Source organism: Mirounga angustirostris, unplaced genomic scaffold, assembly GCF_029215605.1.
Source record: "Mirounga angustirostris isolate CCGP_5_RB_7025 unplaced genomic scaffold, mMirAng1.0.hap1 SCAF_2, whole genome shotgun sequence".
Classification (NCBI taxonomy): Eukaryota; Metazoa; Chordata; class Mammalia; order Carnivora; family Phocidae; genus Mirounga; species Mirounga angustirostris.
The window spans coordinates 131,501,072-131,524,874 of record NW_026991710.1 but is presented as its reverse complement, the minus strand read 5'-3'; positions in this window follow the sequence as shown (position 1 = coordinate 131,524,874).

Sequence of the window (23,803 nt, the reverse complement as noted above, 5' to 3'; positions counted from 1 at the left end):
TGCCCCTCCCCCTGCTTGCTCTCTCTCTTTCTCTGACAAATAAATAAATAAATAAAATCTTTAAAAAAATAATAATAATTACAACATAAAGCAATACAAGAAGAAACAGCTAGAAAGATTTCAGTTAAAAAATTGTTTTAATAAAAAAAGGGCAAATACACCTGAGAATGTCTTTCTGCAGAGAACAGTCACAACGTGGGTTTCCTTCCTGAACATTTGCTGTCCTCTCAGATCTGGTACTTCAGGTCGTTCCTGCATGTGCACATAGAAATAACGGCTGAAAGTGCTTTTCTACACTGCCAATCTGATAACACCCTTCTAGAGTCCCTTGTTAGAGTCAGTGCTTTTAATTTTTTTTTAAATCTCTAAATCCAAAGTGATCTGGATGATTGTGGTAATTTAAATTACTTACCGATGAGTTTATTTTTATTTTTTTTTAAGATTTTAGTTATGTATTTGAGGGAGAGAGAGAGAGATTGCATGAGAGCAGGGTGAGGGGCAGAGGCAGAGGAAGGAGCAGACTCCCCGTTGAGCAGGGAGCCCGATGCGGGACTGGATCCCAGGACCCTGAGATCACAACCTGAGCTGAAGGCAGACGCTTAACCGACTGAGCCACCCAGGCACCCCCTCAATGATTTTAATGAAATAATTTCTGAAAATATTTCCGTCAAAACCCCTAACAGGGGCGCCTGGGTGGCTCAGTTGGTTAAGCGACTGCCTTCGGCTCAGGTCATGATCCTGGAGTCCCTGGATCGAGTCCTGCATCGGGCTCCCTGCTTGGCAGGGAGTCTGCTTCTCCCTCTGACCCTCCCCCCTCTCATGTGCTCTCTCTCTCTCTCTCTCTGTCTCATTCTCTCTCTCAAATAAATAAATAAAATCTTAAAAAAAAAAAACCCTAACAGTTTTATTTTTCAACTATCAGATGCTTTGTACATTTTTTTGAACACAAAATACCATGTTACTACCTATAAATAATAATCCAGTTCAGCCTAGTGAGACGGCTGGCTCTTGCCTGATGCCCTCTGCCTCCTTCTGCACCACTCAGTTCTGTTTCCTTCGAGGTCTGGTTTCACAGGTATGGTTTTTAGCTTAGAACCCCCTTCAGCAGGTTTTACGTATTTGCCTTGTAGACCTTGTTTACAGCCATGCAGCCTTTCTAGAAGCTACTGAATTGCAATGACAGCACCATCTTTACACCAGATTCTGTCCTTCATCTAATGAGCAAAACCAGAGAATATATGAAAAAACTTGGAAGTTCTCTTTACCCAGGTCCACCAAGACAGATAGTGTTATTGTCTAATAACAATACGTTTGCCTGTGATGCGTAATAGTTTAGTTGTATCAATAAGAGAAGTTAATTTACCCTGGAGAAAACTTCATTCACCAAACTCCTAGGGCATCTGGCTTAGTAATGAGTGTGAGAAGTGGTCCACATTTCTCAAGGGTTCTAAGAGGGTCTTCTGTCAGCAACCAGGTCTTTGAAAAGTGCTGGGTGTGAGCAGATCAAAGTATCAAAACTGTGGAAGACCATTCATGCAGTATATGATGGTTCCTCCCCTCTGCCACCTTAAATCCTCCACAGGCTTGTGTAATCTGATGTTTAGGAGATAAAGGAATGGGGAATCGAGTTTAATATGTCAATATGATCTTGGGTGGAATTCAGCCATCCACAATGTCTCAGGAGTGGAGGCAAAGAAAAAAGCAAGAAGTGAATCACGGAAAAGTATAGAGAGGGCCTTGACCTTCCCCGGGCCGTGGAACTGGAGATCTGGATAACTTTAGCTCCAATCACCAAGGGGCAGGGTGGCTCCGCATCCATTACACAGGCTACTTACTACACGACAGAAATATGCACGAGGTCAGATAAGGCTACGGATCACCAAACAACAATCAAAAAGTGCAGAGAAGTATTCAGACACTATGGAGTCCCCGCAAGGCAGAAAACAGAGTTACAAAGGGGTTTCATGCATACTTTGCAATATGAATTGAAATAGTGCTCATGGATATTCCTTCCTGCAGACAGAGTCAAGAAATAACAATGAGTCCTTCCAGGCCAAGAGGGAAGGAAAAAAAAAATCTTTCTGCTCCTATTTCTTGGTACAGAATAACTATTTCACTATACAATGTGCTTTTAAAAGCTCGGTAATACAAAGGTATACCATGGAGAGTATAAGCAGTGACCCTGAGCGCCCCAGAGCTATGGATCAGACACACTGCAATCCAGATCCCTTTGGCTACGTCTTCTATCATAATCGGTCATGAAATTAGACAGTGGTGCATGGAGCAAGATCGCTTGGCCCTTAGGCTTTAACTAAAATATATACGAGATAGATATTTTATACATGTATAGAATATGTATATTTAATATCTAATTTCTCTTATACATACACACACAAATATAAACATAAAGACAATTCACTTAGAAGATTTAGCACAACCTACTCTCCATTACGAGAGGCCATGTAGGCAAAGGCAATTAAGATCCATTTTTCTGACAGTATATTCTCTGAGCAAAAGTTTTTCATTGAGAGGGTTGGGTTTTCCCCATTTAATTAAAAGTGAAAACTGATCTTCCCATTAAGAGATCTTAGATAATGTACTTGGTTATTTTGCTTGACATGAAGTTGCTGACAACCGCTCATATCTACTGTCCCTGATTTCTGGCCCACCATTCAGCTTTATGAAAGGCTCTAAAGTTACTGGGAGTAAATACAGATGTTCTCACTTACTTTTTGCATCTGCTCCAGCTATCAGCTTGTTTCCTTGCACTACCCTTAAATTATTCCCTGAGGTCAGAAAAACACCAGACACGTTTCTATTCAATATTATGAGGGAAATAAGGAAATGTTTGGGGAAAATAAGGAAATGTTTTGGAGGTGGGAGAGAGGAGACGCTTGCTTTTAATCACTAATTAGAGTGGCCTATAAACATGAACTATTGAAGGACTTGACGGAATTTTGTTTTTTTATAGCTTGAGTGTTTATACTTTTATTGGCTACAACAAACACCTGGGGTAAGAAGCCTTTGCTTTCATGTAATAAAAATAATAATAATAATAGTTTTCTTGTTATTATTGAATGTTAATGACAACCTGATAGATTGGATAGAGCAAATACATGGCCAACCTTAATTTAATGTTAACCGAGAGAATGTATATCCCAGATATCTGCACTGTTCCATTGAAAATTAAATCAAAAGCTCATCATAATAAACAGCACCACCTCAAATCAGAAAACCAGAAGGCTTTCTACACAGTAAGCTTTCTCATAGATCAGTTCTATTATTAAAAGGCTAATTTGATGAAGGCCCAAGTCTTTTTTATTCGATATATAAAATTCTTAATGTTATCTGGGAATTCCCAGGTTAATGAAACAAGTTTAAAAAATACTCATTTTGAAGTGGCAGGTTTGTATTAAGTTTTCTAATGTTCTGGGCAACATAAAGAATAGTTTTATGTCAGTAAATACTTAATTACCTTTTGTATGAGAGGGGGCAGGAACTCAAGTAGTACTTTTAGAAAATTATAATCTGTGGGGCTCCAAGGTGGCTCAGTCGGTTAAGCATCCGACTCTTGATTTCGGCCCAGGTCCTGATCTCAGGGTTGTGAGATCGAGCCCTGCATCGGGCTCTGCCCGAGGTATGCAGCCTGCTTGGGATTCTCTCTCTCCCTCTGCCCCTCCCCCCATCTCTCCCTCTCTTAAATAAATAAATAAATAAATAAATAAATAAATAAATAAATAAAAGACTATAGTTTGCATTCAAAGCAAGAGGAAAGGTCTTACTATCTGAAATATTATTGTGGCTATTTATTTTCAATTTCTGTATATGCCAGTTATAGTCATTGTCTCAAGACCACATGTTATGATTAAATCAAAGAAGCCACATGCTAAAAAATTGCTTTCCCTGTTAGAATTTGTGGATGATTTAACATTACCAATAGTTATTGCTACTGACGTAAATTCAAAATTAATGGTGGTGAACCAGAAATATCAATATATAAAGGACTTTATTTATTGAATATCACATATATCCATATATCTTTACAGATAGATAAGGACAAAAGTCTCCACCAACATAACAAGAGGAGACTGGGAGTCAGAAAGAGAGAGAGAAATGCTCATATTAATGGCTTTTTATGTAAGGAGGAAAACATCTCTGTTCCTATTCTTAGAGAATCATGCATCCAGTGTGGCTTAGTTAAAAAAAACCCTGGAAGTGGCCATGATTGGTAGACAGCATTCATGAGGATTTCAGGAGAGACAGGTGAAGTCTTAAGCCTTTTTTTTTTTTTTTAATTGGCTGAATAATTTTTGTCTTTAGAAGCCAGAGGGATACTTTGGTTTGACACTCCACATCTAGGGAGCCTGATGGTGCTGGTTTTCTCCACACTCTCCCAGGGTGAGCACTGAAAGTCCCACATCCTGGCATACTCCTCAGTCCTGGGCAAAGCAGGGTAGCTGGTCACTTTTCCAGAATATCTACACATTGACCTCAAATGGCAAACGTAAGGTACCGAGCTTCAGCTCAACAATGGGCTCCAGCCAGGCACCTGGGTTTCCTCTTTTCCCTATTTACTTGGTAGGTGACCTTGAGCATTTTCTTTTATCTCTCTGAGGTTCGATTTCATCATCTGTAAAAGGGAGATAATACCTAACCTAGTAAGTTTAAGTAGTAATGAAATAATGTATAAGAAGTAGTAGGCATTTACTAGGGTTGAAATAAATGATCTTTAATTTTCTACTTAAACTATAGCTAAAAAATAAAAGATATTCTCATGAGAATCAGGCTTAATAGTAAAGCTGTTTGAAACCATATTCTATCAATATATCCTCCCTCAAGTAAATACATAGGGAATAAAATCACATGAAATTGACCTTCTTTTCCAATCACCCAGCATAAACAGAAAGCATACTGCAAATAGGATGAGCGGCTAGACCCAATATCATTAAGTAATGCTGATGCTAAGTGCTGACACTTCACATCACTGAGGGACTGTTCCTTTTATTGAGGATTTCATGTTTAAAACAAAAGAACAAAATAAAGAGGTATCATAGCCATACCACAGTGATTCATGCCAGATATTTTGCTCCTCCATTTTCTTTTTATGGGGTGAGAGAGGAGAGAGAAGGAGTGCAGGACAATGTAAAGCAGCCTACAGTACCTCCATTCTGCTCTTTTAACTGGGATGAAAAATCCAAATATACAATAGAGGAATGGATTTAAGAAGCATAGTGTTGTTTATTCTAAGAAATGCATATAAATAATTACCAGCTGGAAAGGAAGAAAGGGAACATTTCAGATTTTACCCTGAGAGTCAATAAGAATAATCTATTCTTAATAATTTATTAAGCCACTTGTTCCTTGTGAACCCCTTTCTAGTGATAACCTATTTCCATAGGGATTGAATATTAACTAAGTTTTGTGAGCTCTCTGCTCAGTTTTGTCTTCACACAGTGTCTTTGAATAAAAACAGAATAGCTTCCGTACCAATATGACAAGTTTGAAGCTACATATGTTTGGCGTTTTTACACTTTTGTTTGGAAAGTTTCAGCTGATTTCTAATGCTACAGGGTTCACTACAGTCACTAAATACATGGGCGAAAGGGATGAAGGGACTCTGTATGCTGAAAGGGAAACCAAGGCAAAAATAGAGAATTGTTTAGATATAATATAATGATTTTGGATTTTTAAAATGGATATAAACTTCAAAATTCTGACAATAATTAGGTTTTACACCAGTCTTTCTTGAATATTTTTAACAAATGCTATTTTCTAAATCTACATCCTCTCCTACAGGGGAAACTGGAAGAGGTTCTGCCCATCTCTTTCTTCAAGAAAAATATCAGTTGAGTGCGGAAGTAATCATTTTGGTTACTAGTCAACATTTTGAGTTGGAAGTGCATTGCTATGGAGAATGTTACTATTTTTTATGTCTTTATTCAGTTATTTTGAATCCTAAGAAAACTCTATACAAAAATTGTGATCTTGTGCCTGCTGAGAGTTTCTAACAGTACAGAAGGAGTATCATAAATTAGTTCTGAGGTATTACCAATATGTATATTATAAGAGCTATGATAGTGTTATCACATTATATGACTTTGAGAACACAGTATTCATTTTATTATTTACGTTTTCACTAAATAGTAACATTAGCCACATCCTTGACTAAGCATCAGTGGTTACCTTATTTTTTGTCCTTTTTGTTACTGGAAGCTCACATTAAACTTAAATAACTGTGGTGCTTTACTGGGAATGGCAGATTGTCCATAGCTCCTTAACTGCAAGGTTACCACATCTCTCCCCTGAATTTTCACCATTAACAAAAATGTATTGCAATACCTACCGAAAAGATAAAAACAAATGGGCTCTTTTCATCCTGTCCAAAGATTAACAAGCCAGTGCGTTGTGGATTTAACAAAGTACCTATTCCCTTCGAGTTGCAATCGTTAAATGGCATAGACCATACATTTTTCACAGTAGAAAACAAACTTTGAAAGACATGGTTCAGCTACTTTTTTCTAAAGAACAGAATCAGAGCCAGAAAGTTCTGTGGATGGAAGAACTCCTGATCTACTGCAGTGTTTCACAGCGGGAACATGAGTAGTACGGGGAGTGGAACAATCCTTAGATGTGCAAGGTATTTGGACCAGTATAGGGCCTCGGCATGCCCACTCCACTCACCATATACAAATAGTGCCTTTCAAACACTGTTACAGAACAATCTGCTTCCTCCCCATCCGCACACACATATATCCAAACGGTCTTAGGGAACCACTGTAATCTTATTCAATATTCCATCAGGGCACTTGAAAATGTCCTTCCACACCTTCATAGTTTGAGTTCTAATTTTAATTATGCTAATGCATTTTGCGGAATATATTTTGCCATCTGTGCCTTTTCTCCCCAGTCAATAAATCTGTACTTTCTCTAGTCACATAGATTTGAAGTTTAAAAAAATAAATCCTATAAAATGCTTTTATAAATATATTTCTGTACATAAACTCTGTATCTTTTCATCCAAATGAAGTTCTCATATGGGTAACCAATGACAACAATTATAATGGGCTACTGAAGAGCAAAATAAAAACTTCTCTGCTTCTAAAGTAATACCCATACTTACGTGGGGTTCTTCTCTGCTTGTAGGGCTGGAAATTTCTGACCTGCTGCTAAGGTCAAATTTGTTTCATCACTGTCAGCTATGAGTCACTCTTTTCTTCAATGACTAGACAGAACCCTAGAATTACAGCACTCCAGGGGCAAGACGGTATTTAGAGCTCACCTGTTTCAAGTTCTTCATAAACAAATTGAAACAGTAAGAGAGGCAAAGAAATTAAAATAGTAAATAATCTCCTTGGGGGAAGAAAATCAGATCTGATGATAATAACAGAGTACAATGACCAGTGGAGTGACTAGAGAAAAAGATCTGGAAGCAAGTGGGAATTCCAACAGACGTTGTAGTTGTGATGATCCAGACCTAACTTGAGGCTAACATAGGAGTCATATCCCATGGCTTTAAGAATCACCTCGTCGGAGAGGGGTTTTTCAGCTACTATATAAAAAGAGCATGTTCCTCGAAGTTTTGTCAGAATATTATCCAGAAAAGAACCAGCTGGCCATAGTGAGGTCAATGGAGGGAGGTCTTATTTAAAATGCAAATTTCTGGGCCTCAGACTCAGGAGCAATGATTAAAGGCTAGATTTTTAACAAATGTTCTGGGTAATTCTCATGTACACAAAGTCTGGAGACTCACTGGATTGTGATTTTGAGGACTCTACTGAATTTATAAACTATCTGTCTTAAATTATGATTTTTGTTTGTTTTAGTCCATATTCTGTATCATAATAATTAGCAGTAAAATATATTATGTTTGTTTTTGTTTGTAGAGACTGTTTTCTATTTTACTGCTAGTCTTCAGAAGAAAGAGCCTCAGAAAAACAGAGCAGAGGATGAACGTTTTGAAAAAAGAACAGTCTGAATCCCAAAGAACCTGTGGAGAAGGAATGAGAGATGACTTGGCTACTGCCCAGGGCCAAGAAGTGGACCTGAAGACTTACTGAGGGGACACAATCAGCATTTGATAAATTTGGCAATTTATGGTTTGAGTGGTAGAATAGAATGATTTTAAATAGAACAGAACTCTGTAGGTCATCTTGCTTCCTCTCCTCTTTATATATGGCTGAAATTCCACAGCTTCTCTGAGGAACTTAAGACCTAACTTTAATGACTTTGTACCATGTAGTTCCTTGCAAGAACTGAGCCTCAGTTAGTCAATGAGTAAGAAAATTTGGAAAAATATTAGAACTGAGCAGCATGGTGAATTAAAATTTAAAAAGCATTGTGAACTTGGAAAAACAGACAAAGCTCTCCAAATCTCAAACCTCATTCGTAAAACTAGAAGGTTGAATGATATGGTCTGTGGTTTCCTTGGTTACAAGGCTTGCTGTCTATAGGAGTCTAAAGCATCACTCTGTCATCCATCCCAGAGGACTCTCAAGAAGGACATGGTCTATCACCAAGGAAAATATGGAATCCACAAGGACCCACGAATCAGCCAACAAGGGTGCAGAGTTTATAGGAGAAGGAAGAAAACAATAAATTGAACTGCTTGAGGTCAATTGTTTTCTCCTTTTGGATCTTTCTCTGCTTTTTCTTTTGTGTGTTTCTCCTCACCCTCTTCTTCACATCAGTGCAACTGGTTTGGTAGGACAGGGTCCAGGGATGGGCTTCCATTAAGGGGGCTGTTTGGAATGGATCTGGGGAGAAGGAACAATGAGGCTCAGGTCAGCTTCATACCTGACTTTATACCTTCATACCTTCATTTAAGCCTTAAGCTAAAATATCCTTGATATTTTACACATGGCTCCACTCACTAGCCCACAATAAGAAAACAAGATTAAGATGTGGAGGTAATGCCCTTAGCTAGTGATTAAAAAGCATTTTTTCCTCGAGTCTCCCCCATACACATACACCTAGGAACCTACTCAGAAAGGGAAAGTTAACAGTATTTGATTGATCAGAATGTGATTTTTATTTCTCACCTGTCTCATGATTAATAGTCATTAAGTTCAAAATTCAGTAGCCACAAAATAACAACAATGTTCTCTTTAGATTGCCTTATAAACAATAATTTTGTTTCTACTGTCTGGTAATGTCACTCCCATTGGATCAAACAACGTGATGTAGAAGATAGCCACTATAGTAGAATGATATTATCCTTGATTTTTATTTCAGTTTTGCAAACAGACAGAAGAAGTGCCACATTCATACCCCGAAGTCAGTTGGAAATCTTATGAATGACATGCCGTGAGCATTTCGTACAGTGGAAATCTCACTCAGGTGCTAATTCCATATGCTTTCCTTTAGAGATTTTTAGACTTAATTATAGTGATTTCATAGGTTATAATATAACTTTCAGTAGGTAAATTAATTTGTCCTTTTCAAAAGGCGTAAGGTAAGTGGTAAATAAATCGAATTTATCTTAAAGCATTAAAAGGTATTAGATTTTAAATAGTGTTTTAGTCAGACTTAGATTAAATTTATACAATGACATGAAATATATTTCTGCATATTTAAGGAAAAAAACTGAGCAGCACACACTAAAAGGTCTACTCCAATCTAGAGAGCTTAAAAAACACAGAAGCCCTTTAATTAAATGAACCAGGACAGTAGAGTCTGTCATCAAACCTATATCTCACTAATAGATAACTTTAGAACAATAACAACAACAACAAAAACTCTAAGTCAAGTATCTGTTTTTATAAAGAATTCTATTAGGTCTGTGACCTGAGAGGAGTTTTGCCAAAGAATCAGAAAATACAATTTAACCACCCAAGACCTTTCTATACCTTCTTCTTCATTGTATTCCTAAGTGCTTCAGTATTGAAATAGCCTCTTGCCTTTTGATGACACAATGCCAAGAAGAAAAAGTTTGTTTTAATTTAAACAGAACAAAACTTACCTATCTAAACCCATTTCCATACTGTATTATGGTCATACAACACCTGCAGACAGGATAATAACCCATTTTCAGAATGGAAAAGAGAGTGACAGAGTGACACATAATTAACTCCAACTAATAGTCTTGTGAAATGAGCACTTGCTATAAAAATTAATTTGAGGCCATCAATTAAAAAGCCAATATGCATACTGAAGCTAGCATGTAGGGAACTATAGAATAAAGCTAGTAACTGAGAAACAGTTATCACTGGTGTATTTTTATCCATTCTACATTTTTCAAAATACAGAGCTATGCTATGATATTGAAAATGTGATTTAATTTATGAAAATTCAACTCACAAAAGCCTTTTCCTACATAATTTTCAGCATTGAGGTGTTACCTTAAGGTTGTACCTGTAAAAATGGAAATGACTATTTTTATGTGCAACCACCGTACAACCCAGCAATTGCTCTTTTAGGCATTATCCCAGAGAAATGAAGGCACATTTACACAAACACAAATCTTTCTGGCAGCTTTATTCATAATATCTGGATACAGCTCAGATGTCATTCGATGGGCAAATGGTTAAAAAAACAAAAAAGCAAACAAAAATTGGAGTACGGTCATACCATGGAAGACTACTCAGCAATAAGAAAGAAAAAAAAAGCTACTGCTACACATGTCAACCTTGATGAATCTTCAGAGAAATATGCTGTGTGAACAGAGCCAGTCCCAAAAGATTATGTATTATACGATGACCTTTATACAATATTCTCAAAATGACAAAATTATAGAAATGGAGCACAGATTAGTAGTTTGCAGGGGTTAAGGATGAGGGCGAGGACAGCAGGAAGGAAGTGGATGCTGCTATAGAAGGACTAGCTTCGGGAATCCCTGTGCTATATGTATCTCAACTGCATCAATTTCAATTTCCTGGTTGTGACAATGAACTATTGTTTTACAAAGTGCTGCCATTGGCAGATGCTGGGTAAACGGTACGCGGGATCTCTGTGTTATTTCTTACAACTGCATGTGAATATATAATTATCTCAAAATCTAAAAGTTAATTTTAAAAAGTTTTGATTAAACGCTAAAAAAATAAACTTCAGGGAAAATATCTTGAAAGACTTCCCAAGGAATTAGATATATGTCATATATAATTTTTTTTTAAAGATTTTATTTATTTATTCATGAGAGACAGAGAGAGAGAGAGAGAGAGGCAGAGGGAGAAGCAGGCTTCCCACGGAGCAAGGAGCCCGATGCGGGACTCGATCCCAGGACCCTGGGATCATGACCTGAGCCAAAGGCAGACGCCCAACCATCTGAGCCACCCAGGCACCCTCATATATAATTTTAAATTAAGAGCATGGAGAGTATCATTATTCAATCATATGAACTCAACTTTCAGATGAACAAGTATGTAGAATTTTTACCCTGCTTAATGAGTATTAATGCTAGTTGAGCTTTGGGACCATGGCTTTTGGGCCACAACAAAAGAGAAAAGTGCTCTTATTACTAAGTATTACTAAATTTTCTTCTGATGGAAACAAAATCAGGCCAAATAGTAATTTTCTAAATGTCTCACTAGTGCGTGGAAACTTTTCTAAAATTATTGTCACTGGAAGGTATGTTTAATACTACTACGTTGGATGTGCCACTGTATCCATAACTCTATTTAGTGGGTGACATTGCAAGTTTGAGCCTAAATTGGGAAGCCCCTTTTACCAGCAAAAGTGTAAAAAGTATTCCTCTGTTTGCTGTTGTAAGATAGAGGACACCATTTAGGAACAATGTAAGTTGACAGCTGGGAAGGAAATGGAGCTCAGGCGAGACCAAGATGTGTAGTATATATAGTTCTTAAACTGCAAAGACTATCACTATGTCTCAGGTCCTTACAAATTGGGAAAAATTAATTCTGAGGTAAGGGGCACACAACACAGAAATGGTCAGAAGGAGCAACCTTCTAAGTCAAATCACTGGAACAGATGCACTAGTAGAGACCGAACTATAAGAACCTTGATCTGAGAAAGAGCTCTTCCAGCACATACCAGCACAGGAAAAACTCAATCATATAGGTAAAGAGCAAGGAGCAGAACTTGTCCTTCCAACATCCCTGGCTCACCATGGCTTAATGAAGAGAAATAAAAAGCTTATATCAGAATTCCCAGTATATCATTTGTACTTGTATATAAATTATGCATACATTAATCATACATATTTTACATAACTAAGTAGAATATATTTTATTTCTAAAATTAAGATTTCTCAGAGGGGCCCCTGGGTGGCTCAGTCGTTAAGCGTCTGCCTTCGGCTCAGGTCATGGTCCCAGGGTACTGGGATCGAGCCCCACATCGGGCTTCCTGCTCTGCGGGAAGCCTGCTTCTCCCTCTCCCATTCCCCCTGCTTGTGTTCCCTCTCTCTCTGTCAAATAAATAAATAAAATAAAATAAAAGATTTCTCAGAGCTCAACAAATCTTTCTTTCTTTCTTTTTTTTTTTACGTAAGTTCTATGCTGTGCAGAGCCCAGTGCCAGACTCGAACTTAGGACCACAAGATCAAGACCTGAGCTGAGATCAAGAGTCAGAAGCTCAACAGGCTGAGCCATCCAGGGGCCCCTCAACAAGTCTTTTCTAATGTTCACAAGGTACCAAATTAAAAAGCAATATGCAGTCCAGATATTGTTTGTGGATAAATGGAGCATGGGATGCCAAACAACAACTGCAGTTAAGATTCTGGAAAAACAGGGCTCCTGGGTGACTCAGTCAGTTAAGTAACTGCCTTCAGCTCTGGTCATGATCCCAGGGTCCTGGGATTGAGCCCCACGTCAGGCTCCCTGCTCAGTGGGGAGCCTGCTTCTCCTCTTTCACTCCCCCTGCTTGTGCTCTTTCTCTCTCTCTGTCAAATAAATAAATAAATAAAATCTTTAAAAAGTAAGAAAAAGATTCTGAAAAAACAAAACTAATTGGGTAGTATGCCTTAAAGAAGGCTCCTTCCTTTGCACTTAGTGACAACCATTTATTCCACAGTGTACAACATTAAGGTAAGAAAATATATTAATAAAAAAGTTAGCTTGTTTTTAAGGAAAATCTACTCCACATTTCTCAGAAGGAATATGTATATATTCCTTAATATTACATATATTATATGTAATATATAATATCACATATAAAATTGTGTATATATACAATTATATATAAAATTGTAAGACTATAACAATATTACTGTATTTTTATTAAAGTTATTCAATCTAAATCAGGTTCCCACAAAATTAATGTCTTTCCATCAATGCTTTGTCATTTAGAATTCATAAGTCCAAAATGAAACACTATCACATGTATCAAGCCATTCACATTCTGATGACATGGACACATGTATTTTCTGACATTTTTTTGGACCAGATTGATAGATAAGTTAAATTGCAAGTAAGGAAACATGTAACTATTTAAACAACCACATGCAAAGGATACTAAGTTATATTTGAGCATGAACTTACCAAGAGTCTACACAGAGACAGTAGAATGATAAACCCCATGTTTTCCAGATCAGTCTTCTGAAAAGACACATTGATCCTGCTTTTGAGTTCAGAACACCACATTTACAAATCCTGGAAAAGGAGTGGGAATGGAGAGAAAGAAAAGAGAAAGAAGAAAGAAAGAAAGAAAGAAAGAAAGAAAGAAAGAAAGAAAGAAAGAAAGAAAGAAAGAAAGAAAGAAAGAAAGAAAAGGAAAGGAAAGGAAAGGAAAAAGGAAGGAAGGAAGGAAGGAAGGAAGGAAGGAAGGAAGAAAGAAAGAAAGAAAGAAAGAAAGAAAGAAAGAAAGAAAGAAAGAAAGAAAGAAAGAAAAGGAAAGGAAAGGAAAGGAAAGGAAAAAGGAAGGAAGGAAGGAAGGAAGGAAGGAAGGAAGGAAGGAAGGAAGGAAGGAAGGAAGGAAGAAAGAAAGAGAAAGAAAGAAAGAAAGAAAGAAAGAAAGAAAGAAAGAAAGAAAGAAAGAAAGAAAGAAAGAAAGAAAGAAAGAAAGAAAGAAAGAAAGAAAGAAAAAGCGGGGCGCCTGGGTGGCTCAGTTGGTTAAGCGACTGCCTTGGGCTCAGGTCATGATCCTGGAGTCCCTGGATCAAGTCCCGCATCAGGCTTCCTGCTCGGCAGGGAGTCTGCTTCTCCCTCTGACCCTCCCCTCTCTCATGTACTCTCTCTCATTCTCGCGCTCTCAAATAAATAAATAAATAAATCTTTAAAAAAAAAAAAAGAAAGAAAGAAGAAGGAAAGGAAAAAGGAAAGAAGGAAGAAAAAGAGAAAAGGAAGGAAGAAAGAAAGAAAGAAAGAAAGAAAGAAAAAGAAAGGGCTAAAAATTGAAGTGAAATGTTTAAAAGTCTTAAGAGTTTTAATAATAACCTAAATAAATAACAGCAATAGTATTACCTGGCCAGCAAAATAGTTCATGTAATCTTAGACTAAAGTAATGGGGGAGGGCACCTGGGTGGCTCAGTTGGTTAAGCGACTGCCTTCGGCTCAGGTCATGATCCTGGAGTCCCGGGATCGAGTCCCGCATCGGGCTCCCTGCTCAGCAGGGAGTCTGCTTCGCCCTCTGACCCTCCTCCCTCTCATGCTTTCTGTATCTCATTCTCTCTGTCTCAAATAAATAAATAAAAATCTTTAATAAATAAATAAATAAATAAATAAATAAAGTAATGGGGGAAAAACCTCCAACACAAGGACAAGATTAGCTTCAGATTTCTGAGGGTACTATATTCTTCCCTGGTCAGAAGCTGTATGGAGTTTTGATTTTAAGAGGAAAATGGAAAAACTAAAGAGCTTTAAAAGAAAATTGAGGGGCTCTAAAACATATCTTATGGATCATGATCAAAGGATCCCAGGTGCTGGCCCAGGCAAGAGACAATGTCAGGGAGCAGGGTTTTAGGTCTTCCAACATATGGACATTTCTCATGTACAGGGAGGAGTGGTGGACAGTGATGAAGTTGGTTCAATATAATCTGAAAGCCCTTATAGTCAGTGTTTCCCAAAGAATAAATGGGTTTGTTTGGGGAGGTAAATTCTTATTTACTGTATGTTCAAGAAAATACTAAATAAACAATCATATACTGAATATATTGTACAGTGTATTCAAGCACTAGGTGAATAGATATATTACAGGAGAGTAAGGGATCTCATAGTTCTTTTTTTGTTTTAAGATTTTATTTATTTATTTGACAGAGAGAGACAGAGAGGGAACACAAGCAGGGGGAGTGGGAGAGGGAGAAGCAGGCTTCCCACGGAGCAAGGAGCCCGATGCGGGACTCGATCCCAGGACCCTGGGATCATGACCTGAGCCGAAGGCAGACGCTTAACGACTGAGCCACCCAGCACCCCTCATAGTTCTTAATAAGTGCTCTCTATGTGTCTGGTAATTATCACTTCAAAGAACTGTATTATACATGTATCTACTTCTTGTGTATTGTTTGTCTCCCATAAGAATGTAAGATCCATTAGGATGGGGCCTTGCCATTCCTACTCATCACTTTACTGCCATGCCTGGGAAATAGCAGGTGCTCAGTGAATGCTGTTGAATAAATGCTGACATTCCTTTTAACCATCAAACATCCCTGGGGAGCAGACACGGCTATCCCCATTTCACAACGATGAAAACTAGATCCACTAAGCTATGAAAACTTGACCAAGCTGCTCAAATAGAACTAGCTCTGACTCCAAAACCCAGGCTTGTTCCTACATTTGAAAATATTAGGAAGGAAAATAAGCAAAGGAAAAAAATAGGTAAATAACTGGTGTGTTGCCGTGTTGAATGTCCCTCTCTACTCCCCTATGTCACTTGTTGCCATGGTTTCTTTTATTAGCTCACCCACCAACGGTGGTTTACCTATTGGCCTAACTACTAAGCTAAAATTAGGTAACATTTTCAAATAAATTAGAGCTTGGAATGTGATCTCTTTATACCTTCAGTTATATTTCTTTACTGCTTTCAATTTTGACATGCAAAAAAACAGAGTAAGAGGGAGATTCTACTTCAGAGTGCATACGGCATGCTAGCAAGTGTCAGTCTTGTTAACCCTGGCATGCAATGCAATACTGAGTAGAGTAATGCCTGTGTCTTTAGATTTTAGCTTATGCAAAACATTTGATGGAGTATCATACCTTTGTATTTGGTGAAAAAAAAGAAAAAGGTGATACCAAGAAATCTGTTCTTTTTATTGTTTTCATCATTCAATATAGGACTTTAATCCAGTGGTTCAGAACCTTCAGATCAAAGAGCATAATATAATACATTATAAAATAGTACAGTATATGAGGAAAGAACATATATTTTGTGCATCTATATTCTTGTAAATTTCATTTCTTCACCTAAAAACAAAACAATAGTTTAACATCATGGTGCGTTCCATCCAGAAGAAAACATAAAATCATGAACTTTATCATTTTGCAATAGTGGAAAGTTCAGGCCAGAGGGTTTCAGTGATCTGCATTGCAGAGCAAGTTAATAGCAGATTGGGGGGAAAAAGAAGAAACAAACAGAAGACCCTTAGCTTCCATTCTGTTGTTCTTTCTATGAAAACATCCTGCTTCTTATCTTCTAGTGATGCCAAATTCACTAAAAAAGAAGTAGAACATATTGGTTCTTCTCATAATGCAACCCACATATAACAGAACATTTAGAAATAAACTTTTTTAACTTAAGCCAACAAAATACACCAACAGAAATAAAAATGAAATTTTAGTAACTATATGGTAAATATATTTGATACACTTTGTGTGCTTAGATGGCTTCTATAGTTGATATATATTTTGAAATGGGGATTCTGTGTTAGTGGCTTGAGTAGAGTGGCTTGAGTATCTCACGTGTTGGCTTGAGTAGAATCTCTCACACATGCACACACATGTGCATACTAGCATATGTGACAAAAGAAGTGCAAAGCAAAGCTATTATTAATTTTTTAATGACAAGTGGGAGCACAGGGGTCTTTGATCTTTGCATGCCATCCACATGACAGACTGGTATGTTGTGTAGTTCAGGAAAATAAAGGAAATCAAAGTAAAACATTTTTAATTAGTGGTTTAACTATGTGATTAATGATGCCTTTTTAAAGAAAATGCCTGTACCAGTAAATGAAAAACTCATTATTTCTAAAAGCTGGTTTCTTCTACTTAATGACCTCTTCTAATAGGCAGATAAATTGAACTACAGCGTATGAAACCTATTAGCCTGAACATTTTCACAGGGAACAAAATTGAATGTTGTGTTGCAGGTTGTTGATCAACTAATCTGAAAGTAATGAAACAAACAACATTATACAAAGGCTTCTATTAAAATGGTATGCAACTAGCTTTTAAACAGCCGCACAACAGAGCTGAATCTTACTGGCATGACGGAATAATTTGTACTAAAATGAAAAGCACTCACAAAAAGATTACCTTAGTCCTTGAAATCACAATTTGTGATCTGTTTGTGTTAATATGCTCTGCTTATTTTTTGGGGGGAGGGGGATTTCAACCCTATTTGGAATGTCCAGAAAATAAAATTTATCCCATGAAAAGAAGCAGAAAAAGTCTCTAAATATCTGGTTAAAAATACTGGCAGTGCACAGAATTCAAAAGCAGAAGTCTCTTAAAAGTCAGTAAAACAGTGACTTTATCAATAGAATATTATACCAAAGACTTGCCCTCTAGGGCTAGCTGAACTTTTTGTGACCCCAGCTTAGCAATTTCACAGACGAGTGTCTTTGAATATAGCCTGAACCTCACCGAACCTCAGTGGACTCATCTGTAAATTGGAGATAATAATATTACCTATTTGAAAGGGTTAGAATGAGGTGTGTGATGATGTATGTAAAGCATTTAGCATGTATTAGTTATAGATACTATTTTTATTGACCATAAGTCTTGTTATACTATATGCCAATAGAGGGTGGTTAATATCTTTACCAGTTAATTGTGATGGCTAGTATAAAGGGCCCCAAAGGCAAAGACGCTATATCTACCTCTTTGAAAACTCAACCAATTTCCCTTACACTCTTTGTACGATTAAATTATCAAAATAAACCACAAACATGACTGTTGTCTTCAGAGTTTTCCTGAGATGATCAAATGTCATCCATGAATATAGAATTCGTGAGGAATAATTTAACATACCTTAACTTGACTTTTTTGGGGGGAGGGTATATATTTATTTAGAGTGTGAGATTATTTCTTTATTGAATATAGTTTAATACACGAGCAAATTTTTCATTGGAACTAGTTATTCTTAGTCTGAAAAGTATGAAAAGCGGTCATAGCCTTTCTCCCCATCTGCCAAAATCATACTCATTCTTCAATGCATAAATGCTATTTTTTTCCCCAAAAAATTTATGCTAAAGCCCAAGTCAAATTCTATTGTTCTTTTCTCTCTGGTACAACAGTGAGTTTCTTGTATTTCTATTTGGCCGTTCTTTCATTCTGTTCCTATAATAATTGTCTTACTTGTGTAGACCACAGGCTATGATCTGAAATAGCTTCTGAGGGTATCTCAAACGCTCAGAGGTAACAAGGACAGACATGGCCTGGATCTTACCTACTTTTCTAGTCTTCCCCTGAACTGTTGTCTCTACTGCTCATGGTTCAGTTCACCACCATCCACCTGTACCAGAATCTGTCCAGAAGGCTCTATTCCCTGCTCTTTGTGTGTCTGTTCTCACCCTTCTGGTTTCAGCTCAAAAGTTGACCCTCAAGAGGGGTTTTCTCTGGCCACACTTTCAATGTATCCAAGCCACCATCATCTCTCACCTGGACCAAAGCAATAGCTGTGTAACTGGTGTTGCAGTTGCCATTCTTGACTTGCATCCTCACTGTTGACTCAGTCAGAGTGATCATTTAACAAATAAATCAAGGGAAGATGGTGGCAGCTTCATAGTTTTTGAAGATCTCTAATTCTCCCACAAAAACAGAAGAGAAAAAAAGGAAGAAGAGAAAAATGAGTAAAAGGATGAACAAATGAACAAACAAATTCTACAGAGAGACAGACAGAGAGACTATATCTGGAAAAAAATGAATAACAAGGCATCTCCTAAGAACTCCAGTATGCAAATGGATGGGGCCAAGTCATCAAAAGCAAAATGACCTGGTTGATTGTCCGTGATTATGTGGAAGGAATGGGGAAGGCAAGTATACTTCTAACAATTCTAAGACCCAAGGAAAAAAAAATCACAAACAGGTAATAATCCTCAAATTGGGGGTCTCCACCTGGTGTGGAAAATTCAGTGAGCTAATCTGAAAACTGTAGTCAAATCTGCAACTAGGCTTCACTTATAGGCAAATATGAGGAAAACCCACAAAGTTTAGAGCACTCTGGGCCCCAGACAACAATGTAAACTGAAAGAGAGGAGAAGAGAGGGACTGACTAATAAGTTAAAAGCAGTAAGTGATGTTTGGGCGCCTGGGTGGCTCAGTTGGTTAAGCGACTGCCTTCGGCTCAGGTCATGATCCTGGAGTCCCTGGATCAAGTCCCGCATCAGGCTTCCTGCTCGGCAGGGAGTCTGCTTCTCCCTCTGACCCTCCCCTCTCTCATGTGCTCTCTCTCATTCTCTCTCTCTCAAATAAATAAATAAAATCTTAAAAAAAAAAAGCAGTAAGTGATGTTTGAAAATTGGAAGAAGAAACAAACAAACAAAAATACATATATCTAAAATCTGGTTCTTTGAGGAAAAAAAAGCAAAGAGGAGCAAAAATGCATAAAATAAAAAATGACGAGAAAAGTAACCATAGAATTATAGAAATGTATAAATTTATAAGATATCACTTCTTATTAGATTAAGTAAATGAATGGAAAAGTAAAACAAAGTGTATCATCATCTACAAAAGTGATTTAAATACATTTATAATATATTGGCATGCTTATGTACACCATTGTGTCCTTTATTCAATTACACACACACACACCCCTACACATGATGGTGCAGTCTTCAGGCAGAAATGATCTGTCCTAACATTTCTGTAATGCATTTTTCATTAAGTAGAGAAATGACGTAATAATTTCTGGAGTTGTATAATCCATTTTTCATCTTCTGAAAAGGAGGAAATTATTTTCTGTTGGAACCTTAAGCATAAAGGGCCCCACGTGCTTTCAGCTCTTTCTGTCTTTGCCACATAAGAGAGAAAGTGCTCATAGCTTCCAGAGCAAATGCCGCCACAAGAAGGAGCACAGATACAGAGACGGCTGTGCAGGGTCCAGGGAGAGAATGCTGTGGTGCTCCTAAGCATAGTTAGTATTTTATAAGCAAATGAGAGCAAAGCAAATGGTCCTCAGTAATCAAGAAACAAAGACTCTTTAATTAATATTAAAAATTGACACTGAATAAGAATGCATTATCACATATCAGATCCTATGATAGAAAAGTCTTGAAACCAAAGATAATTTGGTTGAAGTGAGACATGAGGCGCACGGAAGAAGATATACATGGATCCCTTAGAAACAGTGGTTAGGGGCGCCTGGGTGGCTCAGTCAGTTTAAGTATCTGACTCTTGGTTTCAGCTCAGGTCATGATCTCAGGGTCATGAGATCAAACCCTGCCTCGGGTCTGGGCGTGGAGCCTGTTTAAGATTCTCTCTCTCTCCCACTCCCTCTGCCCCTCCCCCATGCTCTCTCTCAATATATACATAACATACATACATACATACATACATACATAGCCAAAATGTTAAAAAAAGAAAAAAAATAGAAAAAAGAACAGTGGTTAAGAGTCTATTCTAGCTCCCTAGAGGAAAGACTGATGTCAGAACTCTTGCTGTATCTTCATTAATTTACTGTGTAGGACTATGTATTAGGAAATATGTATAATCTTCACACCAAAGAGTATATAGGTCGGGTCATTATTAACAAATTCCATGTATATCAGCTCTTACAGATGTTTTCTTAAGGGACATCATTTCCCTCGAGGTATGCCATGTATTACACCTGGATATTGAATACTTACCCAGCTACGAGGCTGAGCCTCCCAGATCTTTTAACTCTGGAACATAACTGACCAAGAACTTCACCTGCTGCCCTCTGAAATGTATCGCCTTGTGTTTGTACCTGCGCCATGCTTCCCACAGCCAAGTCCCCGCCAATGACTGAGCACAAATAGGGATACCAGGCAAGCCTGTTCCCAAGAGAAATACCTTCTTTGATGCCATCTGCCCTGCTAACACTTTCTCATACTGCACAGAAGCATAGAAAACTTCCACTCAACGTTCCTTCCCTCTCGCCTTTGCTCAGGGTGAGCCTGGCATGGTGGGCTGACCACTCTCCCAGCTTTATCCAGTGCTGGATAAAAATCTTTATCTCATAAATTGAACGTAATTCATCTTCATAAATATCTTTATTCACAATAGAGTATGAATTCTCTGCACACAATCTAAAGAAAGAATAACTTGAAGGAAACCTCATGCTTTGTATATAGTATCCTGTTGTTTAGCAGTTTCTGGAAGAGGAAGTATACACATAAATGTTGAATGAATGAACTGCATTTGAAGATCAAACATTTTAAGTACAAAATTATAATATCTAGATGAGATTTTAAAATTGCAAATTAGTTAAAAAGTATGTTGACTTTCTGCAACACTTAGGCATCTTAAGTGGAAGTGGGCCTGACCTGAGATTTAAATAGGAAGACTTTTTTTCTGTCATGAAATACATGTAACATAAAATTTACCATATTAACCATTTTTACATATACAGCACAATGGAATACATTCACATTGTTGTGCAACCATCACCATTCCTCATCTCCAAAAATTTTTCATGATCCCAAATTGAAACTCTGTACACATTCAACAATAACTCCTTATACTCCCTCCTCCAGCCCCTGGTAGCCACTACTCTATTTCCTATCTCTATAAATTTAACCAGTCTTGGCACCTCATGTAAGTGGAATCATGCAGTATTTGTCCTTTTTTATGGCTTCTTTTACTTAGTATGCTTTTAAGTTTCACCCATGCTGGGGCTCCTGGGTGGCTCAGTCGTTAAGCGTCTGCCTTCAGCTCAGGTCATGATCCCAGGGCCCTGGGATCAAGCCCCGCATCGGGCTCCCTGCTCAGCAGGGGGTCTGCTTCTCCCTCCGACCCTCCCCCCCCTCATGCTCTCTCTCTCTCTCTCAAATAAACAAATAAAATCTTTAAAAAATAAAATAGGGGCTCCTGGGTGGCTCAGTCATTAAGCGTCTGCCTTCAGCTCAGGTCATGATCCCAGGGTCCTGGGATCCAGCCCCGCATCCGGCTCCCTGCTCGGCGGGAGGCCTGCTTCTCCTTCTCCCACTCCCCCTGCTTGTGTTCCCTCTTTCGCTGTCTCTCTTTCTATCAAATAAATAAATAAAATCTTTAAAAAAAAAAGTTTCACCCATGCCATAGCATGTCCCAGAACTTTGCTCCTTGTTAAGACTGAATAATACTCCCTTGTATGTTTAGACACATTTTGTTTTTCCATTCATCCATCAAAGGAATGTTTGGGTTATTTCCTCTTATTGACTTGTTATGAATAATGTTGCTATGAACATGGGTATACAAATACCTGCTCAAGTCCCTGTTTTCCATTATTTTGAGGAGGTACCTAGAAGTGGATTTATTAGATCATACCATTTTATGTTTAAGTTTTTGAGGAAACACCATACCTTTTTTCACAGTGACTGTACCATGTTACCCTCTTGCCAGTAATGAACAGGGTATAATTTCTCCATAACCTCACCAACACTTATTTTCTGGTTTTGTTTTTGTTTTTAAGATTTTATTTATTTATTTTGAGAGCAAGAGTGAGCGAGGAAGAAAGAGAACACGAGTGGGGCGAGGAGCAGAGGGAAAGGGAGAAGTAGACTCCCTGTTGAGCAGCAAGCCTGACAGGGGGCTCAATCCTGGGACTCTGGGATCATGACCTGAGCTGAAAGCAGACACTTGTATCCAGCAACTTTGCTGACTTCATTTATCAGTTCTAATATTTTGTGTGTGTGTAATGGTTAGAGTTTTCTACATATAAGACCATGTCACCTGTGAATAGAAATCATTTTACTTCTTCCTTTTCAATTTGGATGTCTTTAATTCCTTTACCTTGCCTATTAGCCCTGGCTAGGACCCCCAGTTCTGTGTTAAATAGAAGTGGTGAAAGTGAACATCCTTGTATTATCCCTGATCTTAAAGGAAAGTTTCCCCCCCCACCATCTTTTATCATTGAATATGGTATTGGTTGTGGGTTTTTCATATATGGGCTTTATTATGCTGGGGAGAGGGGGTAGTTTCTTTCTATTCCTAGTTTGTGTTTTTGTCATGACTTTTGTAAATGTTCTTTCTGCATCAGTTGAGATGATCATGTGGTTTTTCTCCATTTTATTAATGTGGCTTATTACATTGATTAATTTTCATATGTTGACCCATCTTTAAATTCCAGGAATAAGTCTTTCTTAGTCATGGTATATAATCTTTTTCATATGCTGCTGAATTTGTTTTCTGGTATTTTGTTGAAGATTTTTTGTATCAATTTTCATAAGAGATATTGGCCTGCACTTTCCTTTTCTTGTAGTGTCTTTTGCTGGCTATGATGATAAGGCTGGCATCATAGAAGGAGTGAGGAAGTTCTCTCTCCTCTTCAGTTTTGGGGAAGAGTTTGAAAAAGAATGGCCTTAAGTCTTCTTTAAATTTTGATAGACTACCCCATGAAGCCATCTGGTCCAGTAAGACTTTACAGTACGAACAGAAACCTGGCAAGCCACTGGTACTCCAACCCAACTATGCCCCGAGGGGAAGTAATGATTTCTTGATGAGATCGGATCAAACAAAATATAGATAATTTGTTCACTTGAATTTGGTGCAAACGGCAAGGCCTTCCATTCTACGTAATAAAGTTAAGGTCAGTTGGTGAATTG